The following is a 25,855-nucleotide window of genomic DNA, read 5'->3' on the forward strand; positions in this document are numbered from 1 at the left end:
CAGGTGGACTAGATGGGCAGAACCCATCTTACTACACAAACTATAACTTCACTTATCCTTTGTTATTTCCTGTGAATTTCTTGGTTTTTTAAAGATATATAATATTTTATTACCATAAATAAAGCAAACCACATGCCGAGCAAGGCACGGCTGAGTTTGTAATGTTACAATATAAAGAGTTTGTTTTTAAGTTAGGCAGACACATTGACCTTGTCAATGGGTAAAAATGCCGAAATATAAAAAGAGTCTGTATGAAAGAGTCAGCATAACAACATATATGACATCACCATTGTCTTTGTCAGAAAATGACCTATAATTAGATTAAAATGTAAATTGTATTAATTCACACAATACGATGTTTAATAAAAAGTGCTTGCTTCACAGAAATTTTTCATTAAAAATAATCTAAATGTATTTGAGTTTTTGATAACTTGAAGATGTTAAAGCTCCAACTAGGAGTGCTCTAACAAATATGGTAAGCTCCCCTGGGGTCATGGATTCAATGACCCAGGAGACTTACCGTTTTCTTTTTATTGTTGCAGAGGTACTGCTACACTATCTCCACCAAAATTAAAAAAAGGTTCATGGTGGATTTTAGTTTTCTAGGGAGCAGTTATTAATAAATGAGTGGCTCCTGCCACTTATTTTTATGTTAATTTTGGAAGAATATATTTTGTGTGTTTCTCTGCCAACCTGAGTCACCCAGATCTTTTTTTATTGTTTTTTCATGCGGTTGGGGACATGTATCCTCTACCTTCCTGAGTGTTTACAGGCTCTGGAAACCCCAACCCTCATGTCGGTATTCTTTATTATGTGGAGAGGGCACGTGGCCCCCCTCCCTGAGCCTTTCACCCCTAGGGAATCCTTCTGACAAGCCTTTTTCTTAAGGGTTGTGGGTGTGCGGCTGGCTTCCTGAGCCTTTACAGCCCTGGAGTCCCCATCGCCCGGAGACTAATGTGTATGTCCCACCTAGAGCTTCCACAAGCCACAACATTGGGAAGCATGGTGTGAGTCTCAGGGGGGCCGTGGGCCCACTGGCTCCCCTCATGCACCCATCCTGGATACAGTGGGAGACAATATTGCTCCTGAACAGCAGGAGCAGGTATTTTTCGCTGCTTCCACAGGCAGGAGCAATCTTAGTTTCAATGTCCACAAGAACACAGGTACAGAAAACAAATGCCGGCTCCCACCCCGCTGACTTTTTTTTGCAGAGAGCTGACCTACACAGCCGGTGGGAGCAGGCAAGATTTCCAAGCCCATGCTCTTGCGGGCACGGAAACTGGGTCTTTTATAATTATGCTGTGCCTCAAGGAATGACTGTATTTGTCTTTGAGAGTGCAGCTGAGCAACCCCCTCTCCTGTGAATATTATGCTGGGCCCTTAGGGATAAGGTCCCTGGGCTGTAATTGGCTTGGGAAGGGGGCCACGTCCCGCTCCACGTTAAATAATATGCTGTGTCCTGGGGATTGGTTCCCTTTTGCTGTAATAAGCTACAGGAGTGGGACTGTGCAACTCTCCCCTTTCATAATGATATTGTGTCCCTGGAGATGGGTCCTTGGGGCCATAATCAGCTCTGGGACGGGGCCCATGCATGCCCCCTTAAACATATACATTTTAACTTGGTCCTGGGGTCATTTAACCTCAAAAACATTTGCCATTTTTACCTCAATCCTGTGGGATTGCAGCAAATATAAACTTAAAAAAATGTCAACCCCAGGGGACCCCTCCCCACAAGGGCTCTTGTGGCAGGGTATCCCTACCTCCTTATATTTTTTTAAACATTTTCAGGACAGAGGACTACGTTTCAGAGGCCTGTCATGGGTGCAGCAACACTTTTATTCAAGTTGTGGCCAGCCTATCAGAGAACTCACTCCCATGGGACCCTTGCTATTGCAAGAGTCCCTCAAACCCAACCAACCACATATACAATTTTGGGACCCTAATATCTCAACAGCTACAGAATGGATTTACACCAAATCACAAAATCACACTCTCTGGCCTAAGATCTATCTTCCTGCCAAATTTGGTGTAATTCGTTCTGCAGTTTTGGCTGTAGCGCAGTTCAAAAATCCTGAAGGAAATATGCATGGGGACTTGGCATTTTGGGATGAGGGATCTCCCTGAAACTTTCCATGAAGGAGCTAAGCAAAAATACAGCACTTTTTCAATAGTTTTGTGAAGATTAGTCAAACAGCAGCAAAGATTATTAGCACACCAAAAAAGACATTTCCTTTAGGAAATCATACCTAACTATAACTGTAAGCTAGTGTCCTACTGATTCTTTCTCTCTTGTTGCTTTAATATGTAAAGTAAATTTAATAAAATAGCCTGTTTACGATTTTTTCCAAGGTGTGAAAGTGTACACATGCTGATTGGGGTAGAAGTAGTTACGAAAACAAATTAGCGGAACAATTTGTACTGGAGCCTCCTTCCTGCACAGCACTAGCTGTTACCATGCAAATGTCAGACTTCCCACGTTCCTGCTAGTAGTTTGTTAATGTTCCACGCAGCTAAACTGCCATTTTAAAAGCAATTCCGTTAAAGCAATGGCTTTTAAAAGAAGGTCATGGGCATAAGTCAAAAGTTCTGCAACGACTCTTACAGAATAATTGCTTGGAGAATGAAGGGAGGTTTATTTTTCGGTTTACAAATGTTATACTGCTTATTAAATGTAAACGCTCACTCCAGAATGATGTGCCCAGTTGTCCTAGAACCAAAAGTTAAATATAATACATTTGTATTTAAAAGGCAACTTAGATGAAACTTGGACTTGAGGTCCACTCCAGTAATATATCAAAGTGTTTTTGCACCTTGGCCAACCTACTTTATTGCAATACTTTTCTGTTTGTACAGGCAACAATCATGCAACACCCACAGTGTATACAGCAAAGAATTGTACCAAACATTCACAACTAAACTTATCTTCATACAATTATCACAAAACTGAAATTATATTCATTTTTCAAAGGCAAATATAAAACCACTTTATCAACAAAACTACCTGTACAAACCGCCTCCATACCTGTAGAATTGGAAGTGAATTTTTAATATCTGTACGATCCAGTCTTGGGCCACATTACTTCATGCATTTGGAAATCATGGCTGGAAAATATGACAGCAACACATTTCAATTCATTTGAAAACAATTCCAAACCTGTTTTACCATTAGCAAATTCCATAAACCTTGTTTGCACTTCCATTATCAATGATTTGGAAACACAAGTCTAAAACTACAAATAGCAAAAACTCGACAATTGAGCGCAATTACGCACTCATTAGCAATTTGGAAAGCAGCGGAAAAGAGCCAGATATGAAAGGCAACATTATACAACACCCTGATGACAACATAAGGAAGCTGAATGACAGTTGTTCGACACCACAAGCTACCAAAAACCATAGGATGACCCACCCTTGGAGATTCTATCATAATTAAAGTAAAAATGATAAATAGGATACTTCAAAGGCCTACTGAAATTAGAAGGAGACCACGTCTCCATTGTTCTTCACATAACGGACACATTCTATTTCTTGCCTAAAATAGAGGGTGCCAGGCGCCATGACACCCTAACATATCAGATATTGAGTCAGTATTTTCGCAGGATTGGAAAAGTTATTGATTTCTATCTTCAACCAAGGACCTTCTTTCAGGTATCAGAGCACTTTACATAGCACCAGTTCCAGTTACGTTACATGAGGACACACATTCATTTTTTGATGGGCACAGGGAGATTAACTGATTTGCCCAGAATCACAGGATGTTCAGCGTCGTTACCGAGACTCGAACCCAGTTCCTCAGGTCCAAGGTCGAGCACCCTAGCCGTTAGGCCAACTCCTCTCAGTTATTATTCTCTTTGGTTTAAGGCTGTAACTCAACTTGCTAATGAACTGTTATTCTCTTTGCACATTCCAATCTCTCCATGTAGTTCTGCTCCCACGTTAGGAGATGCTGAGACTCGGCACAGTGGCCTTGAAATACTGATAGTGCACCCCTCTGGCAGGTGCTAGCTCATCTTTGTGTACCTCTTTTGTTCATGCCCGGCTCAAGCCGGTAATTTTCCCCCAGAGGCGTGGCCGAAGTCTCCAGAAAGGTTTATTATGTATTAGCGTACCCTGGGGAGTCAGTCCCCTTGACCAACATCTTAGGGTGAAGGTCTGACTGTGCTCCTCTGCAGAATACATACCTGAATAAATGTAAGTTTTCATTCTCTTCTCTCTGACCAACTCTTCATTTGGGAAGGCATAGCAGGTGGTCGTAAGAACCCGCGTGGCCCTAGAGGGCCCCGTCCTTCAAAGAATATCCAATGATAAAACATCTATATATGGATAAAATTGATGTTATTCAGTCGATGTATTTCTATTAAATTATAGATGGCATTAGGGCCTGATTGCAATCTTGGTGGACAGTGTTACTCTGTCACAAATATGACGGATCTCGCGTCCGCTAAATTACAATTCCACTATATCCACTATATCCTATAGAACTTGTAATACGGTGGACAGGATATCCGTCACGTTTGTGACAAAGTATCCCATCCGCCAAGATCGTAATCAGATGCTTAGTCACTAAAAACACTTACTAAAAGATATGTGCACTACAAGGCACTGAACAATTCTGTGATATGTTATCCCAATTTTATTTTTCTAAATTGTATTGTTGGTTTTTAGACTCTGCACAATGCAGCACTGTTGCCCAGGGGCAAATATACATGCTCTGACCCCTAAAAACATGTAAATTCCTAATTGGCATAGTTACCCCTCCTGTAAATTCATGGTGTAGAAAATACACTAACGGCATGGAATTATAAATGTCACCTGTGAACTGCAGTACCTTTTTTGCCACCAATTAGTGTGACAGCAGTAAACATGGTGTAAGGCTTACTGCAGTAGCCCTATTGTTGTAGTTGAAACCTGCAGCTTGACCTATTAAGGAACTCTTTTGACAGGGGACAAAGACTTCACCTCTAATATTAATAATTCACCCCACATGGTTAAGTACACGATTTTTAAAAGTGGGGTACTTAGAAACCTACAGGCTGATTTAGAAGTCGACAGAGGAAATTCTCTGTCACAAACGTTTATGGGATAGTATGTGATTGTAATATAGCAGAAGAGATACCCGTCAAGTTTGTGACAGAGTGTTTCCCTCCACTGACTTCTAAATCTGTCCCTTAATGTTACCATGTCCCTGTAGTGAAAAACCTTTTTCTTGGAAGGAGGCTCTGACTGTCCTATGAGGAAAATGAAGATGCCACAGGCTGGTGGGCTGAAAATCTGGATTTTATTAAAGACACAGAGACTAATGTTATGGAATAATATCCTTTATTGCCACCACTCAACAGCATATTACAAGCTTCTAGAACTTAAAACATGAAAACATTCCAAACATAATAAAAAACCAGAGCAACCAGTCCTCTTCCTTCTTTTATGAAATGCGAATTTGGAAGTAAATAAGCTCTTAATAAAGTTCCTCAAAGTGAAATCAAAAACGTCTTCTTTACCAATAAACTCCCAAGAAGTAGAACACTCCAAAGAATTTCCAGCAAGGTCTTAAACTTGTCCTGTAGTGAAAAAAATAAATAACAGCAGGGACGGGTTAATACAAATCTGGGTGGGATAATATTAGTCTCTGTGTCTTTAATAAATCCAGATTTTACCCCACCAGGGTGTGGAAAATCTACATTTTATGTCACCACCCAGAGGCCAATATTATGCAAGTTTAAAGCTTATCAACCAAATAAGTAGCTGCACTCACAATTGATTTAAAGTAAAAATGTCTAAATAGAGAATCAGAGGACAAATCAAACAGCGCAAGATGTCCTGCAGACTACCACCTACCATACATGCTTTAGAAGCAGCCACACCTCTCACAGAACGCGCACCAAACATAAAAACATCCAGAGCACATTTCTTCGTCATTTCATTCACCCATCTTGCTAAAGTTGGTGAAGAAACAGCCCTATAAGGGTGTCTGAAAGAAATAAGTAATTGTTAAAAACCAGACGGACTTAGTAGCATATTCCTATGTTCATATTCCTTAACACATCGAACGGCGCACAACTTCCTTCTCTCATCAAAGTAAGGAAAAAGATTGGTGATGAGTTTGTCTTATTTCTCTGTCTTAAAGGGAACCAAATTCCATCTGGAGTAAAAGACCTAAAGGGCACCTCCAAAGCTCAAACATCTGAAACCCTACAAAAAGAAACCAGACACAATAACAAAGTCAGCTTGATCGATAAATCCCTAAGACTCAGATAACCATTATCACTTCATGACTCTAGGAAAAGACCCTTCAGGACATCCCAGAGAATTGAATATCTAGATCCTGGAGGTTTAGCAATCCTAAAACTTCTTAACAGTCTTCTTACAATAACATCCTGACCTACTGAAAAACCATTCATCAAAGAGTATACCCTCATCGTGGAGAGACAGCATCCTTCACCCAATTTTTAAAGCCGGCAGCAGATCAGAATTACATTCCTCGAATCTTTTCACAGACCTTGAAGAATGGGTCATTCCAGCAAGGTGCTTTCAATCTCACAAACAGGATTCAGACCAGGCACAAGTACAATGAGTAATCTTTTGGCTTTGAATCTCCTTGCTGAAAAATCTCTACAAAAGTCCACGTGTTAAGGGGACTTACAAGCAGCTTTCAACATGGTACTAAGAGAGCTCCTATGAATAAAGGTGGCAAAATGGGGTGCCATGCCAAAGTTACTAAGAGCTATAACAAACCTGTACTCACATACATGGGTCTGGGACAAGCTGGGCAATGGAGAGAGAACTACAGGGAATATTCGAACGTACAGAGGATTAAAACAAGGATGCGTGCTAGCCACCAGTTCATTTAACATTTTCACAGCAGAATAAGATGCCAAGCTGTCAGAAGTCCAAAGTGTCCCACCCAAGCTAGCAAACCACCAAGTCATAAGTCTACAATATGCTGACGACATAGTATTATGCAGCCAGACCCTAATCGGTCTCCAGCGATTGATAACTAAGCTGTTGAAATACAAAGAGGCGCTTGGACTACTTTTAAACTATAATAAAACAAAGATCATCTGCTTTTCTGCAAATACCAACAGTCACAATGCAAAAAAATGGTTTGCAGCAGAGAACAGAATAGAGCTGGTTGGCTCATACAAATATCTAGAGGAGTTGATGGACTTCAAATAAACACTTAAAGCCCACCTAACCAAAAGACGAGCCCAGGCGAACAAACTGCACTTCGCATGATTAAAAACACACTACGATCAAAACTAAGGTGGCCGTCCGATTCCCACCTTCTACAAGTAATTGCTGCCAAGTTTCTCCCGACACTCACTTACGGCTCTGAACTTTTTAACGGCAAAGATGCAAATTTCTTGAACTTACAACAATCCACTTTTTTTAAACACATTTTTCGAATCCCGCAATTCACCACCGATGCGCAGGTCTGACTGGAATTTGGGCTATTCAATCAACTGCCGGTAAGGTCATCAGCAATAATCAAACTGTATTGGCGGATGAGAGTGGCATACAAAGATTCCCTGGCAGTTCTCTACTGGTCTGAACTAAAGAATCAGCCAAAAAGTAAGAAAGATTGGCCAACAGTGCTTCAGAAAGAGTTAACCATCCTCAATCTGAATGAAGCATGGGTCACAAACACCAGTTTCCCTGCATTAAAAAAAATTGCAAAATAAAACTGCTAAACAGAAAGCCTGGTTCCTAGATAAAGCAGTAATTGCAAGCAAAAACATGGATTGATGGTCTTATCTTCATATGGGGCTTAGTTTGCTGCAGCTGTATCCCGTACATCACATATCTCCAACAATACAGCAGACACTACTCCTTATTCGTTTGGAAGCTTTTTCCTCAAAAGACCAGGTACCATCATGGACACACCCCTGGCTGACCTATCTGTGCTGACTTTGTGAGAGTGGGGAAGAGCAGTCCAACATTTTCTGTGTCTTTGTCCAGCCGTCAGTCAATGGCGACGCCAATTTCTACTTCCAGCTCTCCGGTCACTGCGGATAAGATCTTGTCGACCTGCCCTAATGGCTTTACTAAATAGCCAGTCACTCCAGCTCTCATGCAGGACAACAAAGTTTCTTCTACAAGTTAGCAAACTGCTACAAATGCAGCAGGGGTAGCAGGAACTGTACAAACTATTCCTAGAACATCAACCTCCATGAATGTGAGGAAATATAGAATGTTAAGCTTTTTAACTGTACTGATTAATTCTACCCTGGCCCAATATAAACAGGTTATATAAGGCATTTCATAGACCAAAGACGTATACTAGAAATTGTATGCAATCTAGGAAAAACCGTGGGAAATAATGGAGCAAATTTACTCTGCCCATTTTGCATACTCAATACTCCCATAAAGTAGGGATGTATACAATATTGATTTTTCAATTTTGTACATTGAGCTCCATTTTTATGGTAGCTCTTGATAGCACAATGCACTTTATTAATATTAGTAAAACAGGTCAGCCTATATTTTGATTATTTTGTACATTGAATTAACTTTGCTATACATTAATCACCAATTTTAAATGTAATGTGTACTCTGTTTCACATTTAAGAATGACGACTGAATTTTCAAGTTCCGGCAAGAACCAAGTATTTTGCTTTCCTAAATGTTGCAACTGCTTGGACCATTTCAACATAAGGAATTAACACAATATTTTTAATGATAAATTGTAATGGTCTTAATTAACTACACATTAACCAAAGAGTGACCCCCTGAAATAGCTGACTTATATAAATTGACCAATCTGTATGTCAAACCTCTAGAAAATAATTTTGACAAGAAATTCAAAACTTGATCTATATCTGCTGAAAAGTGATCCAAAACCCTTTCACACACCAGGAAATCAATTTTCCTCAGGCTAATTTGTATGCCTTCCTGGTGCCCATGACCCCTCTATGAGTTTTGAAACTTCTGTAGAAAGTCCTGGCTTTTTCCAAACTTTATGGAAAGTTTCCAAGCCACCTATTGAAGCTAACCTGCTTTCAAAAGACTGTGATCCTCCCCCTGACGACCTCGCAAAATTTCCCAAAAGACCGGTAACAGCACTGGAAGATTTACACTTCTTTCCAACATGTTCGGGTACCACACTTGTAAACTCCAAAGGGGAGTGATCACTACCACTGTTTCCTTCCATTTGCGGATCATCTCTGTCACTCTTGTGATGATGGCAAAAGGAGGGAAAGCGTTAGCTTGAAGACTGCTCCAATCTTGTAAGAAAGCATCTATCCCAGCTGCATCAGGGTCTGGGCGCCAACTGAAGAACTTCTCTACCTGAGAATTGAGTCTGTTCACAAACAGATCCACTTGAAATGGACCCCACAATTGGTCCAAGCTCCTGAACCACTTTTGCCTAGCATCCAGTCCCTGGAATCTTGGAAATTCCTTGAAAACCAATCCGCTACTGAATTTGACAAACCTGGAATGTGTTCCACTTGAACAGATAGGCCTCTCTCCATGCAATATTCCCAAAAAGATTTTTGCTATGTATGCTCGGCCTTCTGAACGTGGACCTCCCAACCTGTTAACATATCTCACAGCAGGAACATTTTCCATTCTCAAGACCACAGAACAATTGACACTTTTCTCCACAAAACATCTGATTGCAAAAGAACCTGCTAATAGCTCCAAACAATTTATATTCAAATTATTTTCTCGTTTCATCCAACGGCCACCTGTTCTTAGTAATCCACAACTTTCACCCCAATCTTCCAAATTGCATTCAACTCTACAATCAAGTCTGCATTTTCTCCACAAATCGCACGCCCGTTCCACGCATCCATATTCTTCAACCACCAAAAACTCCTGCCTTGCTTTCTGAGAAAGAAAGGCTTTCAAACCATCCCTCAAGTGACATGGTGTCAATCTTTGTAAGACCTGATAATGCAAGGGCCCTGGGAAAATAGCCTGAATAGTAGAGGATAGAAGGCCTACAATACAGGCTAACATTTTCAGCGAAACACAATCTAACTTTAGAGTATTACTTAGTTCTTTCCTTATCGTTTTTAGTTTCTCTTTCGGCAGCCTCAATACACCTTCCAATGTATCCACAACAAGACCAAGAAATTGAGTTTGTTGGCATTGTACCATCTGTTTCTTGCTTTTGTTGACTACAAAACCTAAGAACTCCAACAGTCTCACTGCAAAATGTGTGTGGGGGAACCAAATCTGTTCTGTTCTGATCCAAGTAAGATGTCATCCAGATAAATTATCAGACGAACACCCCTCTCTCTCAAATAAGCCTCTACTGGGTGAAGGATCTTATTAAAGCACCAAGGTGCCGACAAAAGTCCGAAAGGCAGACACACAAACTTCCACAAGTTCTTCTTCCACAGGAATCTCAAAAACCTCCGATGGTTCTCTCAAATTGAGACTGCAAGATAAGCCTGTTTCTGATCCAATTGTGTCATCCAATCTCCTTTTTGCAACACATCCTTTGACAAATGTATCCCTTCCATCTTGAAGTGATGGTAAACAACCCAATTGTTCAGTTGTCTCAAGTTTATTACTGGATGCATACCCTTGATTTTTTCTCTACAAGAAAAATATTACTTACAATACCTTCTACATAAACCATCTCTCTCACTACTCTACTTTTGTAATCAATTCCTTTATCTCCAAATCAAGCAACCTCATTTGTTCCCTTTGAAAAACAATCCTTCTTAGCATGCAATTTGACACTGGTCGTCCTACAAACTCTGTTAGAAAACCCCAAACAGTCTCTAACATCCTCGGATACCTTGTAATAAACAACCAATTGTTGATCAAATTATGCAAGTCTGACGCCCAATTTTAAGGGGAAAACGGAAAGGTGTTGACTAACTGACTGAGCCTCTGTTTCATCTATCCCCCTACTGAATCTTCCCATGTTCTTCTCCTCTGGGGAAAAAATCTGCCTCCATGAAAGGATTGTTGACATTGAAATCCTCTGAATCCTCATATAAAGGAGCCTCCAGTGATGCCCTGACCACGACCGAGGAACCGACTCCCCGTTCTCCTGGCCATGCTAAAAACATGCTCCTGAAACACTTTCTTAATCTCTTTTGGAGATTTTTGTAGAGAGCTAAGGCACCCACATATCTGGAGAGCTTCTTTATAAAAGAATCCCCAAACAAAAGATAATTCACAAAAGGACCCTCTTCTTTGCCTGCTAATTCCACCAGTTTAGGATCGATTTTCAACAGGATGCTTTTCTGTCTTTCAGTTGATCATGCTGTATTGGCATTACCTAAAAGGCAGATTGCCCTCTAGACCCACTGACAAAGTTCATCAACATCAATATCATTTCATTTCATTTGATAACTTTATTTCGGTCAGAAGACCATAAAAGCGTACAAACATACATCCTCAATTACATATACACAATAAGACAATAAATAACATTTCAGAGTTAAAAATCCTGTTTTTTAAAAAGAGATTAAACTGAAGTCATCAATATGAAGGTAGTTAAGTTAAGAACGTTAGTCTCCTTCGCCACGTGCTGTAGAGATAGCGGGATACAGCGAAGACAATTTTTGGGTCGGTATCATAAACTAGAATCCTGTAGGCCTGCTTAAAATGGCGAAGACCCAGATTCCTACAAATGGGGATCAGCCAACTTTTCCTGATTAAGTGATACGCGGGGCAAAAGAACAAAGTGTGTAAAACAGACTCAGATTTATAGTTACAAGCAGGACAGCTTTCCAAATTTTGTGCCTGCCACTTGGAAGTAAGAGACCTAACCGGTAAGGTACCATACCTTAGCTGGATGTACAATTTGCGGGCAAGTGGGGGTTCTATTTGGTCCATGAATTCCTCGAGTTTAGGGTCTTGTTTAACCAGGAGGAATTCCAAGGTCAACCTACCCGTAATTAAAGAACTCTGGTGTGAAGAAGAGTTTTCCAAGGACACCAAAGAAAGAATTTCCTTCCTTGATATCGCAGGGCAACTTTCCTCCGGATTCGCCCACATTTCCAGAAGTCCTAATGAAGTACAAGCTTTATTAATATACACAAGCCAAGGGATCTTTTTTGGTTTAAGTGCAGGCCAGATCTCAGCAAACTCTAATTTGAATGAGGTCAGTTCGGGCACAGACCAAAGCCTTTTCCAGTACAGGATGGGTTTTGCACTGATGATCTCCTCTATGGGGACCAACCCAAGATCAAGCCTAAGAGGGATCAACGGTGTGCTGGAAGGAAGCCCCAAGAGAGATCTTAAAAAGGATTGCTCAGCCCTTGAAAGAGACACTGACTGCTTGTGTCCCCAGAGTTCGGCCCCGTATGTTGCGGCCACTCTAGCCTGTCTACAGTAAATTTCAAGGGCGGGAGAGACTGGCTTAAAACTCGATCTTTTAAAAACTTTATTCAAGCCCCCTGTCAATTGAGCAAACTTGAGTGTTGACTTTGCAATCTGGGAGTTCCAAGAAAATTTCTCAGTTAAAGTCACACCCAAATATACAAAGGTTTTAACTCTCTCGAGGGGAATACCAAATAAGACTGGATTGGGACGCACCCGCACAGGGGGGTTAAAGATCATATATTTGTTTTTTTCCAAATTTATTTCGAGTCCTCTTAATTCACAGAATTTGGCGAAACCATTCAGCGTGTTTTGTATGACCGTCGACGTTCTAGATAATAACAAGGTATCGTCCGCGAACATCAATGCGGGCACACGTCCTGAAGCTAGTCTGGGAGTGTCAGTATTTTTTATAGAGTTTAAATGGTCAATGAGGCCGTTAATGTAAAGGCTGAACAGTGTGGGGGCCAGGACACACCCTTGGCGAACTCCTTTTGAAACAGGAAAGCGATCAGTGAGTTCGCCATATTTACCACATCTTACTTGGGCATAATTATTGGCATGAAGCCTAACTAAGACAGCCAATAGATAAGATGGAAGGCCCAGGTCTGCCAAGACTTGCCATAATTTGGCACGAGGGACCAGATCAAAAGCAGCCCGCAGGTCCACAAACACCAGGTAGAGGCTGCCACCCTCAACCAAGGCAGTTTTCCAGTACAGGACCTGCAGATGAAAGATCTGGTCTAAGGTGGAAGTACCAGCCCTGAAGCCTCCATGGAAGGTGGTCAGGATTTCATTCTCCTCAATCCAGCCAAGGACCCTGTCCAAAAGGACTCTCCCCATTAGTTTTTGTGAGGTGTCTATTAAACTAATAGGTCTATAGTTGGAGGGAGTCAATGGGCAACCCTTTTTAAAAACAGGTACAATTTCAGCCCCAAGCCAAGTGTAGGGCACTTCACTCCCCTGTACAATGCTATTAAATAGGACAACCAGGTAGGGTGCCCAAATCTTTGGTTGGGACTTAAATAGATCTCCGGGCAGTTTGTCAAGACCTGGTGCTTTATTTAAAAGCATTTTCCCAATTGCGGATTCCACCTCAGCCAAAGTAAAGGATTCAATAGAGGCAAGATCCACTTGGACAAGAGAAAAATCAAAGGTATCTGCAAAAATTCTATCAAGGTCATGTGTGCCATACAAGTCACCAAAGTGTTTTCCCAAATTGAGGCAGCTATATTTGGGGCAGGTGCAGAAGAATACCCATTTACTCCAGTTGCAACAATGGACCAAAATAATTTAATGTCCTTACAACCGAGCGCATGGCCCAACTGTTCCCACAGTACAACTTCCCCTGCTTTCTTTGCTTCACCAATAGCCTTTTTATATAGAGAACGATTAATTCTAATTGCTTCTCTATCTTTTGTTTTTATTACAGACAGCAGGTCCTTTTTAGCTAGGCAGCACGTTTTATTAAACCATCTAGCCGTTTCAGTCCTAGGATATGTGGCCCTTTTTACTGGGTACAGAATATCCCGTAACGCGATGACCAATTTCCCATGGATGTCGGTAGGGCTGACCAAGGGTCCGACGGCCTCCATCTTTTCAATAAATGGAATTATTATACCATACAGTTCCGCTAATTTACTGCTAGAGATTTGGAATACTGGCCACTTTACTCTTCTTCTACAGTTTCTAATTATTAGTGGTTCGGGTAAAGGATTTTCAACCGGGGTCGAGTTTTAAGCCCGAAGCTTCCTGGTTTAAGTGTCAGGACTAGAGCGTTGTGATCACTGTCCAACCTCTCCATGACCATAAAATCATAAAGTCTATCCCAATACTTAGCTTCAATAAAGATATAGTCAATTATTGAGGCGTAGCTAGCTTTGTTAAAGGTCTTTTTCCCAGGTCTATCTGGCATTACCCTACCATTACATGCTCGCAATGCTGCAGCTAGAGAGAAAGACTGCATTTGCAAGACAAGGGGAGTCCATGCTTTTACCGGTGGAGTAAGTGGATCAGGGATATTCCATAATATATCCACATCAATATCATTCTTATACATATAAGCCTCCTCAGACTTTTCAAATACTTTTGTCAGTGGGACCACTGCATCCGGGAGCTTATCTTGACAATGCCTCAACCTTTATCGAGGCCTTTCCTGGGGTCCCAACCCTCTTTGGCAATATAAGCTATAATTTTAGCATCCAGCTCAGGAATCACTAAAACTTTCTTTTCAACAGAGGACCTTGGACATTCTGACCTTAATCTGACTCGCACCTCCTTGGGAATTTCCCTTCTAATACAATATTCAATATATTGTGCCACATGTTCAGAGGGGAACTATTCAGGAGATAAAGGGTGCTTGATTGAAAGTGGGCCAACATGCCATGACCAAAACGATCCAAAATCGAGCCATCCTCCTTTTTTAATTTTCCCTCTTTATGCATGCTCCCTTTCACAAAAGAATCATCCTCTGAGTCAAAATCAGATGAACAACTGAGTTCAACCTCCGCACTCCCAGAAGATTTGTCACAATGACCAGCTTATGTTTACGCCTTCCTGACTTTTGGCCATTGTCTTTTTGAAGGCCTTCAGTCTGCCCATCTTTGATGCCCTCAGCAGCATCCCTTTGTCTGTCATCATAGCAAACAGGTGCTACCAGAATAGATTTCTTTCTCTTTGCCAGCCCATCGCTGGTTGACACATGCTTCCTCTTACGTGAAGCTTTCCTTGCAGATCTTTAGGCCACTTCTGCCTCAGAAGCTGACCAAAATTGCTCCTCATCCCCACCGGATGACTTCTGTGCAAGCAGTTCTTTCTTTCTTTCCATTCTGAGTAAAACCTCAGTAGTAATCTTCTCAATTTGTTCATTAATTTCCATGTTGAATTTAAATTAAAACTATTACCACCTTAGCACAATAAGAAATAATGCCAAGCTCATATATTCCTCACCATAAAAATATCCAAAATAACCAGCAATTGCCTCAAATGAGAATGAAGCCTAAACTCGATATTTTTCTGACCAGAAAATTCATTGTCAATGACCAAAAGAGTTTTTAATTAAATATTCCCTGTGAACAAATACCTACACCTCTGACGCGTTCCCTGCTACCAGCCCTGAGCTCCCACCGAAGCAGCCACGCAACAAGGCATTGAAGCGAGCGGCATACATCACCATAGCAACTCGTCCAGTGAGCCCCAACCGCACCGCCTAACGGTTTGAGTTTGAAACATGTAGAGGTAGGACCCAAAATGGCAAAAACAACTAACTTTTTTATCTTTAGAAAATACACAAATTATCCCGTTTGACAAAATGGCACAAACAACGATGAAACAAACTAGGGGGGTGATTATGATGGTGGGTGATCGCCACCGCTGCGACGGCAGTGGCGATCCGCCCACCATCTCAACCCGATTTACCCCTCCATAGTATTGCAGTGGACACAAAGTGCGTCTGCCACTTTGCCGCCAGTCAGCAATCGTTACGATTGCCGGCCAGGCGGAATTTGGCCTCACTATGGTGGTGGTGCCTAGCAGCCACAGCCATCCATATTAGATTGCAGGGTGTCACATGCCTTTCAATGGTGGCTTCCCCGACATGGAAAGGCTTGCGGGGAATTGTTTTGGGGGCCTGTTGCTGCCACCTGTGTGGGTGTGGGGGCGGAGGGCTGCACATGGGGGGTACCTATGGTACCCACTACATTGCCATGCACAAGGTGGCAGGCACCGCACAGTGCCTGCCATGTTGTGCATGGCAATGCACAACATGCCTTTATTGGGAATGCGAAATGCAACCGCCAGCGTGGCAGTCACATCCCAATTTGCGGAACGGGACCGCCACACGTATGGCGGCAAGTCCCAGCACCGCAAGGATGGGGGGTGGACTAAAGTCCACCTGTCATCCTAATCAGCCCCTAAATTCTTACAATCTAAATCAACAGCTGTTCGCCACACATAAGCGCTGCTAATTCTCTCATGAAAACATTCCATGCGCTAACCAGACAACTGCACTAAAACAAACTCGACCAACACACAGTACAAAATTGATATGAAAACGACCAGCATATATTACTTAACTGAAATAAGCAGCAGCAATAAAAAAAGAAGAAAGATGACTGGTTGCTGGGTGTTTTATTATGTTTGGAATATTTTAATGTTTTAAGTTCTAGAAGCATTTAACATGTTGCTGAATGGTGGCAAAAAAGGATAATATTGCATAATATTGGCCTCCGGGTCTTCACATAAAATTAGTGCATAGATTAAAATATTACTCTGCTATCCCAGCTTGTGATTGATCTTAATGACGTGTGAAAACTGCTACCAGATCAGACACAATGGATGAGGCCTGGAGATGGGAGAGGCTGGGGCTAGACTTGTTTGTCATTCATATGAGCCACTGGAATGGGTCCGGAATGTCATTAACTTGAAATGGACAGTTGTGAAGTCTGCTCATTTGCTGTGTAAAGTAAGGGGAGATTTAGGGAAAGGGTTACTTTGTTCTTTAGGCCCAGTGTAGCAAGCTGGACACCAGCCCAGTGGGAGGAGGAGCTGGTCCTAGAACCAGTTTTTGATCTCTAAGAAGGGGGAGATCGCTCATTACCAAAAACACACTATTTGTAAGCCCACAGGCTCTCTACAGGGGCAGAAGGCCTATGACATTTTTGTTTTCATTTAGAATGGTGCAATATGGCATAGTTTGCAGTAACACAAACAAGATGTGCTGCGAAAATGGGAAAGGTTGCCCCTGGAATTCTTTCCCCATTATTTTTGTAAGGATCAGAAATTACCCCTGTGCATTGGCTAGTGTAACCTACAAAGCTGGCATCACAACCATAGGGCCTCAATACACTTTGTGGACCTGCCGAAGAACAGAAGGGTTGCACCAGCTGTTTGAGACCTGTGAGGAGACCATAAGGGATAGACCTGTTCCCACTTTTAGCCAGGACAAGAAAGTGAACTCCAAGTGCCAGTTAGCTAACTACATGTGTGGCTACAGGGACACAACAAGCTGCAAGAGGTCTTTTTCCTGTAGCACACAACTGACCAGCTGCAAATGGGCTATACTAGACCTGCTTGTGGCCTCTGCTGGAGTGACTGCTGTCCCTTAAATGCTGTCTCTGAGGTACTGGGCTTTTGGCATGTTTAATTGGACTTCTCCTATGAAAGCTGCCAGACTTTGAAAAATTCGGACTTCTTCCTGTCAGAAGACTAGGACCAAAAATCAGAGTCGATCCAGCAAAGGCGTGACTTCACTGGGCTGAAGAAACAGGGTTCTTCTCCTTGGGACTTCTATAAAGCAGCAAATATGTTTCAGCAAACCTTTGGATTGAAGGTATCCTGCCTTGTGGGACATTATCATTATTGGATACAGCTCACAACCTTGTTCGCTGAAGGATTTTGACTTTTAGTTCAAAGACTAATACCTAGGATAAAATTTGTGACCTCAATTAACCTGCTTGGTGTTTTCCAACCTACACTCCATCACGGTCAGCCTGAAATCACACCTACGTCCTGTACACATGAAAATAGTGATTACTGATTGTTGCACTAATTTTTCTTGGAGATTTTAACAGTAAATCTTCTAAAATTCATATCTATGGTTCCCCCTATTGGATTTTGCTATATTCATCTCATTTTATGCATTAAATGTTGTTCTATTAGTATAAATTGAAGTAGGATTTTATTTACTGTCCTGTTTTTTTATCTTTTAAAAGTTTTGATATTATATTATATTTTGCCAGGAGCTAACAGGGTAGTGACTTTATTACTTATGGTTGGCTACCCTCTACCCCAATAAAAAAATCACTGTATTACAATATGATGATACATTTGTTGGACTTTTGTCTCTATAATAATATCTTTATGTTCAATAATGAGATTTACTACAAATACAAGGTACCCTGATGAAAGTACTGTAATGGCAACACAGAGAAACAGCTATGAGATGATGGGTCTACAGAGTATACACCTCATTTAATATGGGGATGCCATATTGATAACATTTTGCTGATGTGGCAAGATGACATTTCCTACCCATAAGATCAAATTTAAAGTGAATTGTTGGACCCTACAATCTACATTAATTTGAGCAATCTATAAACCATACCACATAGTTCATCAAACAGCAATTGATTCCATTCTTGTGGCCAACAGTTGTCATCCTTCGACTCCAAAAGGAGAACTGTTTGGTACAAGATGTAAATGCAATGAAGACACATTAAAACATAGGCAATATGAAATAACTACCCAACAGAGGTTGTAAGTTTAAATAAATGAAGAAAATACCACAACATATGAAATCCATCAACTTATCCACTCTCTTGACCTGCAAAATGAAACAGGAATCAAATACCGGGCCCATCAGATTCATCATCAAGTTCCATGAAAGACACCACTTTATAAGGAAGACTCAAATAATGTTGGTACCTTCTATGGAATAGCCTCAGTCAAATGTATGTCATACTTCCTACACTACAAATAGGATTTTAACAAGGTAAAAATATCAAGGATGTCATTTTGTCATTAAGACGTTAGACCAAAGACAACAGCCAAAGGACTTCTTCACCAAACAATAAGAGTTCTATTTGCGGCATAACTTTATGCCATAACTCAATATTGTGAGAAAGTAGATTGATAGTTGGGGTAGATGGTAGTCCACCACAAGTAATAATGGCAATATATCCCTGTAAAAATGTCAGTAATTTAAACCTGAGGTCAACCCTTGGTAGCTGTGGCACAGAGGGAGTCAGCTTAACTTGGGAAAATGTGTAAAGCATTTTAAGTACATAAACAATTAAAATGTCAAAACACAACACACCAAAAATCCTACTTAAATGCATAGAAATGGAAATATTTAAATGATAAAATTGACACTCAAACAACAAAAATCTAAGGGGAACACAGGGATATGATTTTTTTAAGTTTAAATTAAGTTTTAGGACAAAAATGTGCAAAGCCCCAACAACTGGCAAATGGTCATGCTGGCCCAGGACAAGGATGAGTTTTAGTGCTGACAGTGATAGAACACTGGTTGGATACAAAGCCAGGGTTCATCCTAGTCAGACGTTTTACCTGCTGAATAAGGGCCTCATTTATGGCATTTTTGTGTAGGGCAGTGCAGCAAGGCACCTTGCTGTGCTGCCTTATGCCAAAGTGAATGGAGAAGATTGCACTTTATTAAGCAATACAGCACATTCCAGTACTTCTGTCTTCACTGGTACCGTTTTGGCAGCCTAGTACCAATGTAGGCACCCTTGCACCATGATCCAAGGGTGTCTCAGTTGCAGGCAGGATTGGTTCCTTCCTGGACACAAACAATCCTATGAGGCATTTTTCTCTTTCTATGTGTGCTGCAGAATGCTGTAAAGAGGGAACAATTGAGAAATTCATGTATTTCTCCTTGTTATGCCTCACCTCGGTAGGCATACAGATTTGACACTTCCCCAGGTGTACATTACTTTGTAAATTTGGGGACGATCAAATTCCGTAGGTGTTGCATTGTAAAAACCATAATAACACCCATGGGACCCTTCACAGGCACAGAGTAAGGTAACACAGAGATTTGAGCTTTGTCGCCTTACTCATGATTTATGATGCCACTCAAATCCAAGCAGGATGGCTTTGAGTGGTTTAATAAATCTTTATGAGAGACCTGCGTCATGCATGTACCACATTACATGGTGCAAAAGTGATGCAGGGCTTTTATAAATAAGCCCTTAAGTATCTGAAAGGGAAGTCAAAAATCCTTGATTGGACAAAGTGGCAGGTTGTGGCTGATGTGGGTTCCACAAGGCCAGAAAACCATGAGAAGACATCCCAGTGAAACTATAGGCTTTTGGCAGGAATGCACAGAGAAGGAAAAACTAACAATATGCGCTCACGAAAGTCACTCGCCAGTCGGACACTGTAGGAGTCTTTACCCAGTAAGGATTTCTACCTCCGAATTTAGTCACCATTTTGGAGCTCATATCCCTCCAGTGGGGCAAGGCTGCAAGCTGTAGCCAAACAGAGCTCCAAAGAGCCTTGCCCGTGACATCCTGCTGAAACCAATTTGCTGCTGTGGAAAAGTTCAGCGTGAGACCAACATGAATCTTTGGCCCAGAAGGCAACGCAACTTTAGATGATTGACTTGGCAGGTGTGCCCAGTCCTCTGTCGATTCCCCAGATGAAACAACTTTTAAACGTTTTTACGTCCCATCTTTTAGGATTAGGCAAGAGAATTAACCTCTCACACTTCCCTATGGCTGCAAAAAAAAGTGGTGATGAGAGGAATTTGACCGTTGCGTAACTGACTCTACACTAAGGTAGATGGGTTAAACTGGTCATAAAGGGTATCCTTTATATGATGCATTGGCCCTTTACCACCTGAGTGGCATTCTTCATAATTGGGCCATGCTTCTCACTGGATGGGCACTACAGCACCTAGCATATCCCTTGAGGTGGATTTCTACTGGAGATCTTCAAATCTCAATGTTTGGTTTTTGCAAAACAGACGGATGGTGCTTTTTTTCGGAGGTGTGGAGGAGAGTAGTAGATTGAGTGGTGTATTAACACTGGCTATGGCAATTATATTTCTCTTTTATTTCCAGAACCTGCCAATTTCAAGTTTACCAACAATCATATGAACCAGTAAGGATGACAATGCACCTTAGGATCTAGCAAAAATCAATATGTTCCTTGTCTGGGGTGCCCTTAGAGGGTCAGCAGAAATTCTTCAGGACCGAAAAGTATGTCCCTAATCTACACGGGGTTATAGTGTACTGAACATATTGGAAATATCCATAGGTGTGGAAAGTAGTATATCGGAGTCTTGCAAAAGAGCAATTGCTCACACTGGAGTCATTTTATGCCCTCTCAGATTTGTTGAGACAAGAAATATAACAATACATTACATACTTTTATATAAAGACAGACACCAAAATCAGAAATAATGTGTTTAAATGCTGCTTGTGTGCATACTAGATACTCCATCCTGCAACCGTGGTGATTGTTTGATAAAACGTCTTTGATAAAGTGAGTATATGCTCTTACCCATCGTGTATTATACAAGTGCCCCGTTAGAGTCCCTTGAAGACCATTAACATATGCTTTTTGTCCTGGAGAATGGTCACCAGTGGTCTTTTTGCTTCCAAGGGCCCCTCAAAATAGGAGAACATGGAGTGAGGCAGGTTTGTAAAATATTCCTTAATTCCGGTCACCTGGATTGAGGATGCTGTGAAACAATTATGTAGGTACCATATGTAGTAGAGAAACCACTCCCTGTTACAGTCAAAATATGGTTATTTTTGGCATATATGTATTAGAAGAAGGAGAGAGCCTTTACTTTACATTTGCAAAATATATGTGTTGTACTCAGTTTATGAAAAAATGCTAAAGATGGCAAAGATACATTTTGTGATCTGTGCAGCAATGGTGAAATGGTATCTATACCCTTGTTGTTTATTCACAAGGGTCATTCATGCTTCAAGTGAAAGCATGTAATTGCAACAGAAGTGAAAAAGAGGCAAGAGGAGTGCAGAAAGAGGGAGAAGATGTGCAGAAGGAGCAGGAGAGGTACAGAAAGAGGCAGGCGGGGTGCAGAAAGAAGGAAGAGAAGTGCAGAAAAAGGCAAGAGAATTGGTGAAAGAAGCAACTGGGGTGTAGAAAGAAGCAAAAGAGGTGCAGAAACAGGCATGAAAGGTGCCAAAATAGGAACAAGGGTTCAAAAAGAGGTATGCAGAAAGAGGCAAGAGGGGTGCAGAAAGAAGTAAGTGAGGTGCAGAAAGAGGCAACAGAGGTGCAGAAAGACACAAGAGAGGTGCAGAAAAAAGCAAGAGAAGTGCAGAAAGAGGCAAGAGAATTGCTGAAAGAAGCAACTGAGGTGTAGAAAAAAGCAAAAGAAGTGCAGAAAGAGGCAAGTGAGGTGCAGAATGAACCAACAGTGATGCAAAAAGAGGCAAGAGGGGTGCAGAAAGAAGTAAGTGAGGTACGGAAAGAAGCAGCAGAGGTACAGAAAGACACTAGGGGGGTGCAGAAATAAGCAAGAGAAGTGTAGAAAGAGGCAAGAGAATTGCTGAAAGATGCAACAGAGGTATAGAAGAAGCAAAAGAATGCAGAAAGAATCAAGTAAGGTGTAGAAAGAAGCAAGAGCAGTGCAGAATAAACCAACAGAGGTGCAAAAAGAGGCAAGAGGGGTCTGGAAAAAGGTAGGAGAGATGCACAAAGAGGCAAGAAAGGTACAGAACGAGGTAGGAGGTGTGCAAAAAGAAGGAAGAGAAGTGCAAAAAGAATCAAGAGAGGTGCTAGAAAGAGCAAAAGAAGTGCAGAAAGAAGCAACAGACGTAGAGAAAGAGGCAAGAGAGGTACAGAAACAGGTAGGATAGGTGCATAAACAGGAAACAGGGGTACAGAAAGAGGCAAGAGAGGTGCAGAAAGAGAAAAGAGGGGTGCAGAAAGAGAAAAGAGGCGTGTAGAAAGAAGAGTCAAAGGGGGGCAGGAATAAGCAAGTGAGGTGGAGAAAGAGGCAACAGAGGTGCAGAAAGATGCAATAGAGGTGCAGAAACAGGAAAAGTATAGAAAGAAGCAAGAGAATTGCAGAAAGAAGCAACAGAGGTGTGGAAAGAAGCAAGAGAAGTGCTGAAAAAGGCAAGTGAGGGCAGAAACAGGCAAGAGAGGTGCAGAAATGTGCAAGAGAGTAGCAGATAGAAGCAGGAGCAGTGCAGAGAGAACCAACAGATGTGCTGAAAGAGGCACTAAGGGTGCAATAAGAGGCAAGAAGAGTGCAGAAAGAAGCAAAAGAGGTACAAAAAGAGGCAAGAGTAGTGCAGAATGATGGAAGAAAGGTGTAGAAGGAAGCAAGAGAGTTGTACAAAGAGGTAAAAGATGTGCAGAAAGAGGGAAGAAGGGAGCAGAAAGAAGGAAGGGAAGTACACAAAGAAGCAACAGAGGTGCAAAAAGAGGCAAGAGGGGTGCAGAAAGAGGCAAGAGAAGTACAGAAAGAGGCAAGAGGGGTGCAGAAAGAGGACCGTGGGATGCAAAAAGAAGCTAGGGAAGTGCATAAAGAAGCAGCAATGATGCAGAAAGGGGTAAGTGGGGTGTAGAAATGGGCAAGAGAGATACAGAAAGAAACAAGATGGTACAGAAAGAAGGAACAGAGGTGCAGAAAGAGGCAATTGGGGTGCAGAAATAGGGAAAAGGGGTGTGAAAGAGGCATAAGGGGTGCGGAAAGAAGCAAGAGGGTTGCGGAAAGAAGCAAGAGAGGTGCTGAAAAAAACAAAAGAAGTGCAGAAAGAAGGAACATAAGTGTAAAAAGAGGCAAGAGGAGTGCATAAAGAGGGAAGAGGGGTGTAGTAAGAGGAACAAGGGATACAGAAAGAAGCAAGAAAGGTGGAGAAAGAAACAAAAGAAGTGCAGAAAGAAGCAACATAGGAGCATAAAGAAACAAGAGGGGAACAGAAAGAGTGAAGAGGAGTGCAGAAAGAGGCACAAGGGTTGCAGAAAGGAGGGACAGAGGTGCAGAAAGAGGCAAGAGAATTGCTGAAAGAAACAACTGAGGTATAGAAAGAAGCAAAAGAGGTGCAGAAACAGGCATGAAAGGTGCAGAAAGAGGGAACAGGGGTACAAAAAGAGGTTGCAAGAAAGTGGCAAGAGGGGTGCAGAAAGAGGCAACAGAGGTGTAGAAAGATGCAAGAGAGGTACAGAAACATGCATGAGAAGTGCAGAAAGAGGCAAGAGAATTGCTGAAAGACACAACTGAGGTGTAAAAAGAAGACATAAGTGCGGAAAGAGGCAAGTAGGTGCATAAAGAAGCAAGAGAAATGCTGAAAGAAGCAACAGAGGTGTAGAAAGAAGCAAAAGAAGTGCAGAAAGAGGCAAGGTGCAGACAGAAGCAAGTTCAGTGCAGAATGAACCAACAGAGGTGCAAAAAGAGGCAAGAAGGGTCCAGAAAAAGGTAGGAGAGGTGCACAAAGAGGCAAGAGAGGTACAGAAGGAGGCAGGAGGTGTGCAGAAAGAAGGAAGATAAGTGCAGAAAGAAGCAGGAGAGGTGCTGAAAGAGGCATGAAGGGTGCAGAAAGAGCAAAAGAAGTGCAGAAAGAAGCAAAAGACTTACAGAAAGAGGCAAGAGAGGTACAGAAACAGGCAGGAAAGGTGCAAAAAGAGGAACAGGGGTGCAGAAAGAGGCAAGAGAGATGCAGAAAGAGAAAAGAAGGGTGCAGAAAGAGAAAAGAGGGGTGTAGAAAGAGGAAAGCGGGGTGCAGAAAGAAGCAAGTGAGGTACAGAAAGAGGCAACAGAGGTGTAGAAAGATGCAAGAGAGGTGCAGAAACAAGCAAGAAAAGTACAGAAAGAAGCAAGAGAATTGCTGAAAGAAGCAACAGAGGTTTGGAAAGAAGCAAGAGAAGTGCTAAAAGAGGCAAGTGAGGTACATAAGCAGGCAAGAGAGGTGCAAAAAGAGGCAAGACGGGTGCAGTAATGTGCAAGAGAGTAGCAGATAGAAGCAGGAGCAGTACAGAGAGAGCCAACAGATGTGCTGAGAAAGGCACAAAGGGTGCAATAAGAGGCAAGAGGGATGCAGAAAGAAGGAAGAGAGGTATGGGAAGAAGGAAGAGAGATGCACAAAGAGGCAAGAGAGGTGTAGAAAGAGGCAAGAGAGGTACAGAAACATGCAAGAGAAGTACAGAAAGATGCAAGAGAATTACTGAAAGAAGCAACAGAGGTGTAGAAAGAAGCAAGAGAAGTGCAGAAAGAGGCAAGAAAGATGCAGAAAGAGGCAAGAAAGATGCAGAAAGAGGCAAGCCGAGTGCAGAAAGAGACAACAGGAGTGCATATAGAAGCAAGACAGGTGCAGAAAGAAGCATGGGTAGTGCATAAAGAAACAACAGGTGTAGAATGAGTCAAGAGAACTGCAGAAAAAGGCAAGTGAGGTGCAGAAAGAGGGAGGAGGGGTGCAGAAAGAGGCAAGAGTTGTGCAGAAAGAAGCAAGTGAGGTACAGAAAGAGGAAATAGAGGTGTAGAAAGAGGCAAAAGAGGTACAGAAACAGGCAAGAGAAGTGCAGAAAGAGGCAAGAGAATTGGTGAAAAAAGCAACAGCGGTATAGAAAGAATCAAGAGAAGTGCAGAAAGAGGCAAGTAAGATGCAGCAAGAGGCAAGAGAGGTGCAGAAAGAGGGAAGACTAGTTCAGAAAGAGACGACAGGGGTGCAGAAAGAAACAAGACAGGTGCAGAAAGAAGCATGGGAAGTGCAGAAAGAAGCAACAGAGGTGCAGAAGGAGGCACAAGAACTGCAGAAAATGGCAAGAGAGTTGCAGAAACAGGTAAGAGACATGCAGAAAAAGGGAACAGGGGTGCAGAAAGAGGGAAGAGAGGTGCAGAAAGAGGGAAGAAGGGTGCAGAAAGAAGCAAGAGAAGTGCAGACAGAAGCAACAGAGGTACAGAAAGAGGCATGAGAAGTGCAGAAATAGGGAAGAGGGGTGCAGAAAGAAGACCACGGGATGCAAAAAGAGGCAAGAGAAGTGCACAAAGAAGCAACAATGATGTAGAAAGGGGGAAGTAGGGTGTAGAAATAGGCAAGAGAGATACAGAAAGAAACAAGAGGGG

The sequence above is a fragment of the Triturus cristatus genome, chromosome 3_1, assembly GCF_964204655.1.
Source record: "Triturus cristatus chromosome 3_1, aTriCri1.1, whole genome shotgun sequence".
NCBI classification, from domain to species: Eukaryota; Metazoa; Chordata; class Amphibia; order Caudata; family Salamandridae; genus Triturus; species Triturus cristatus.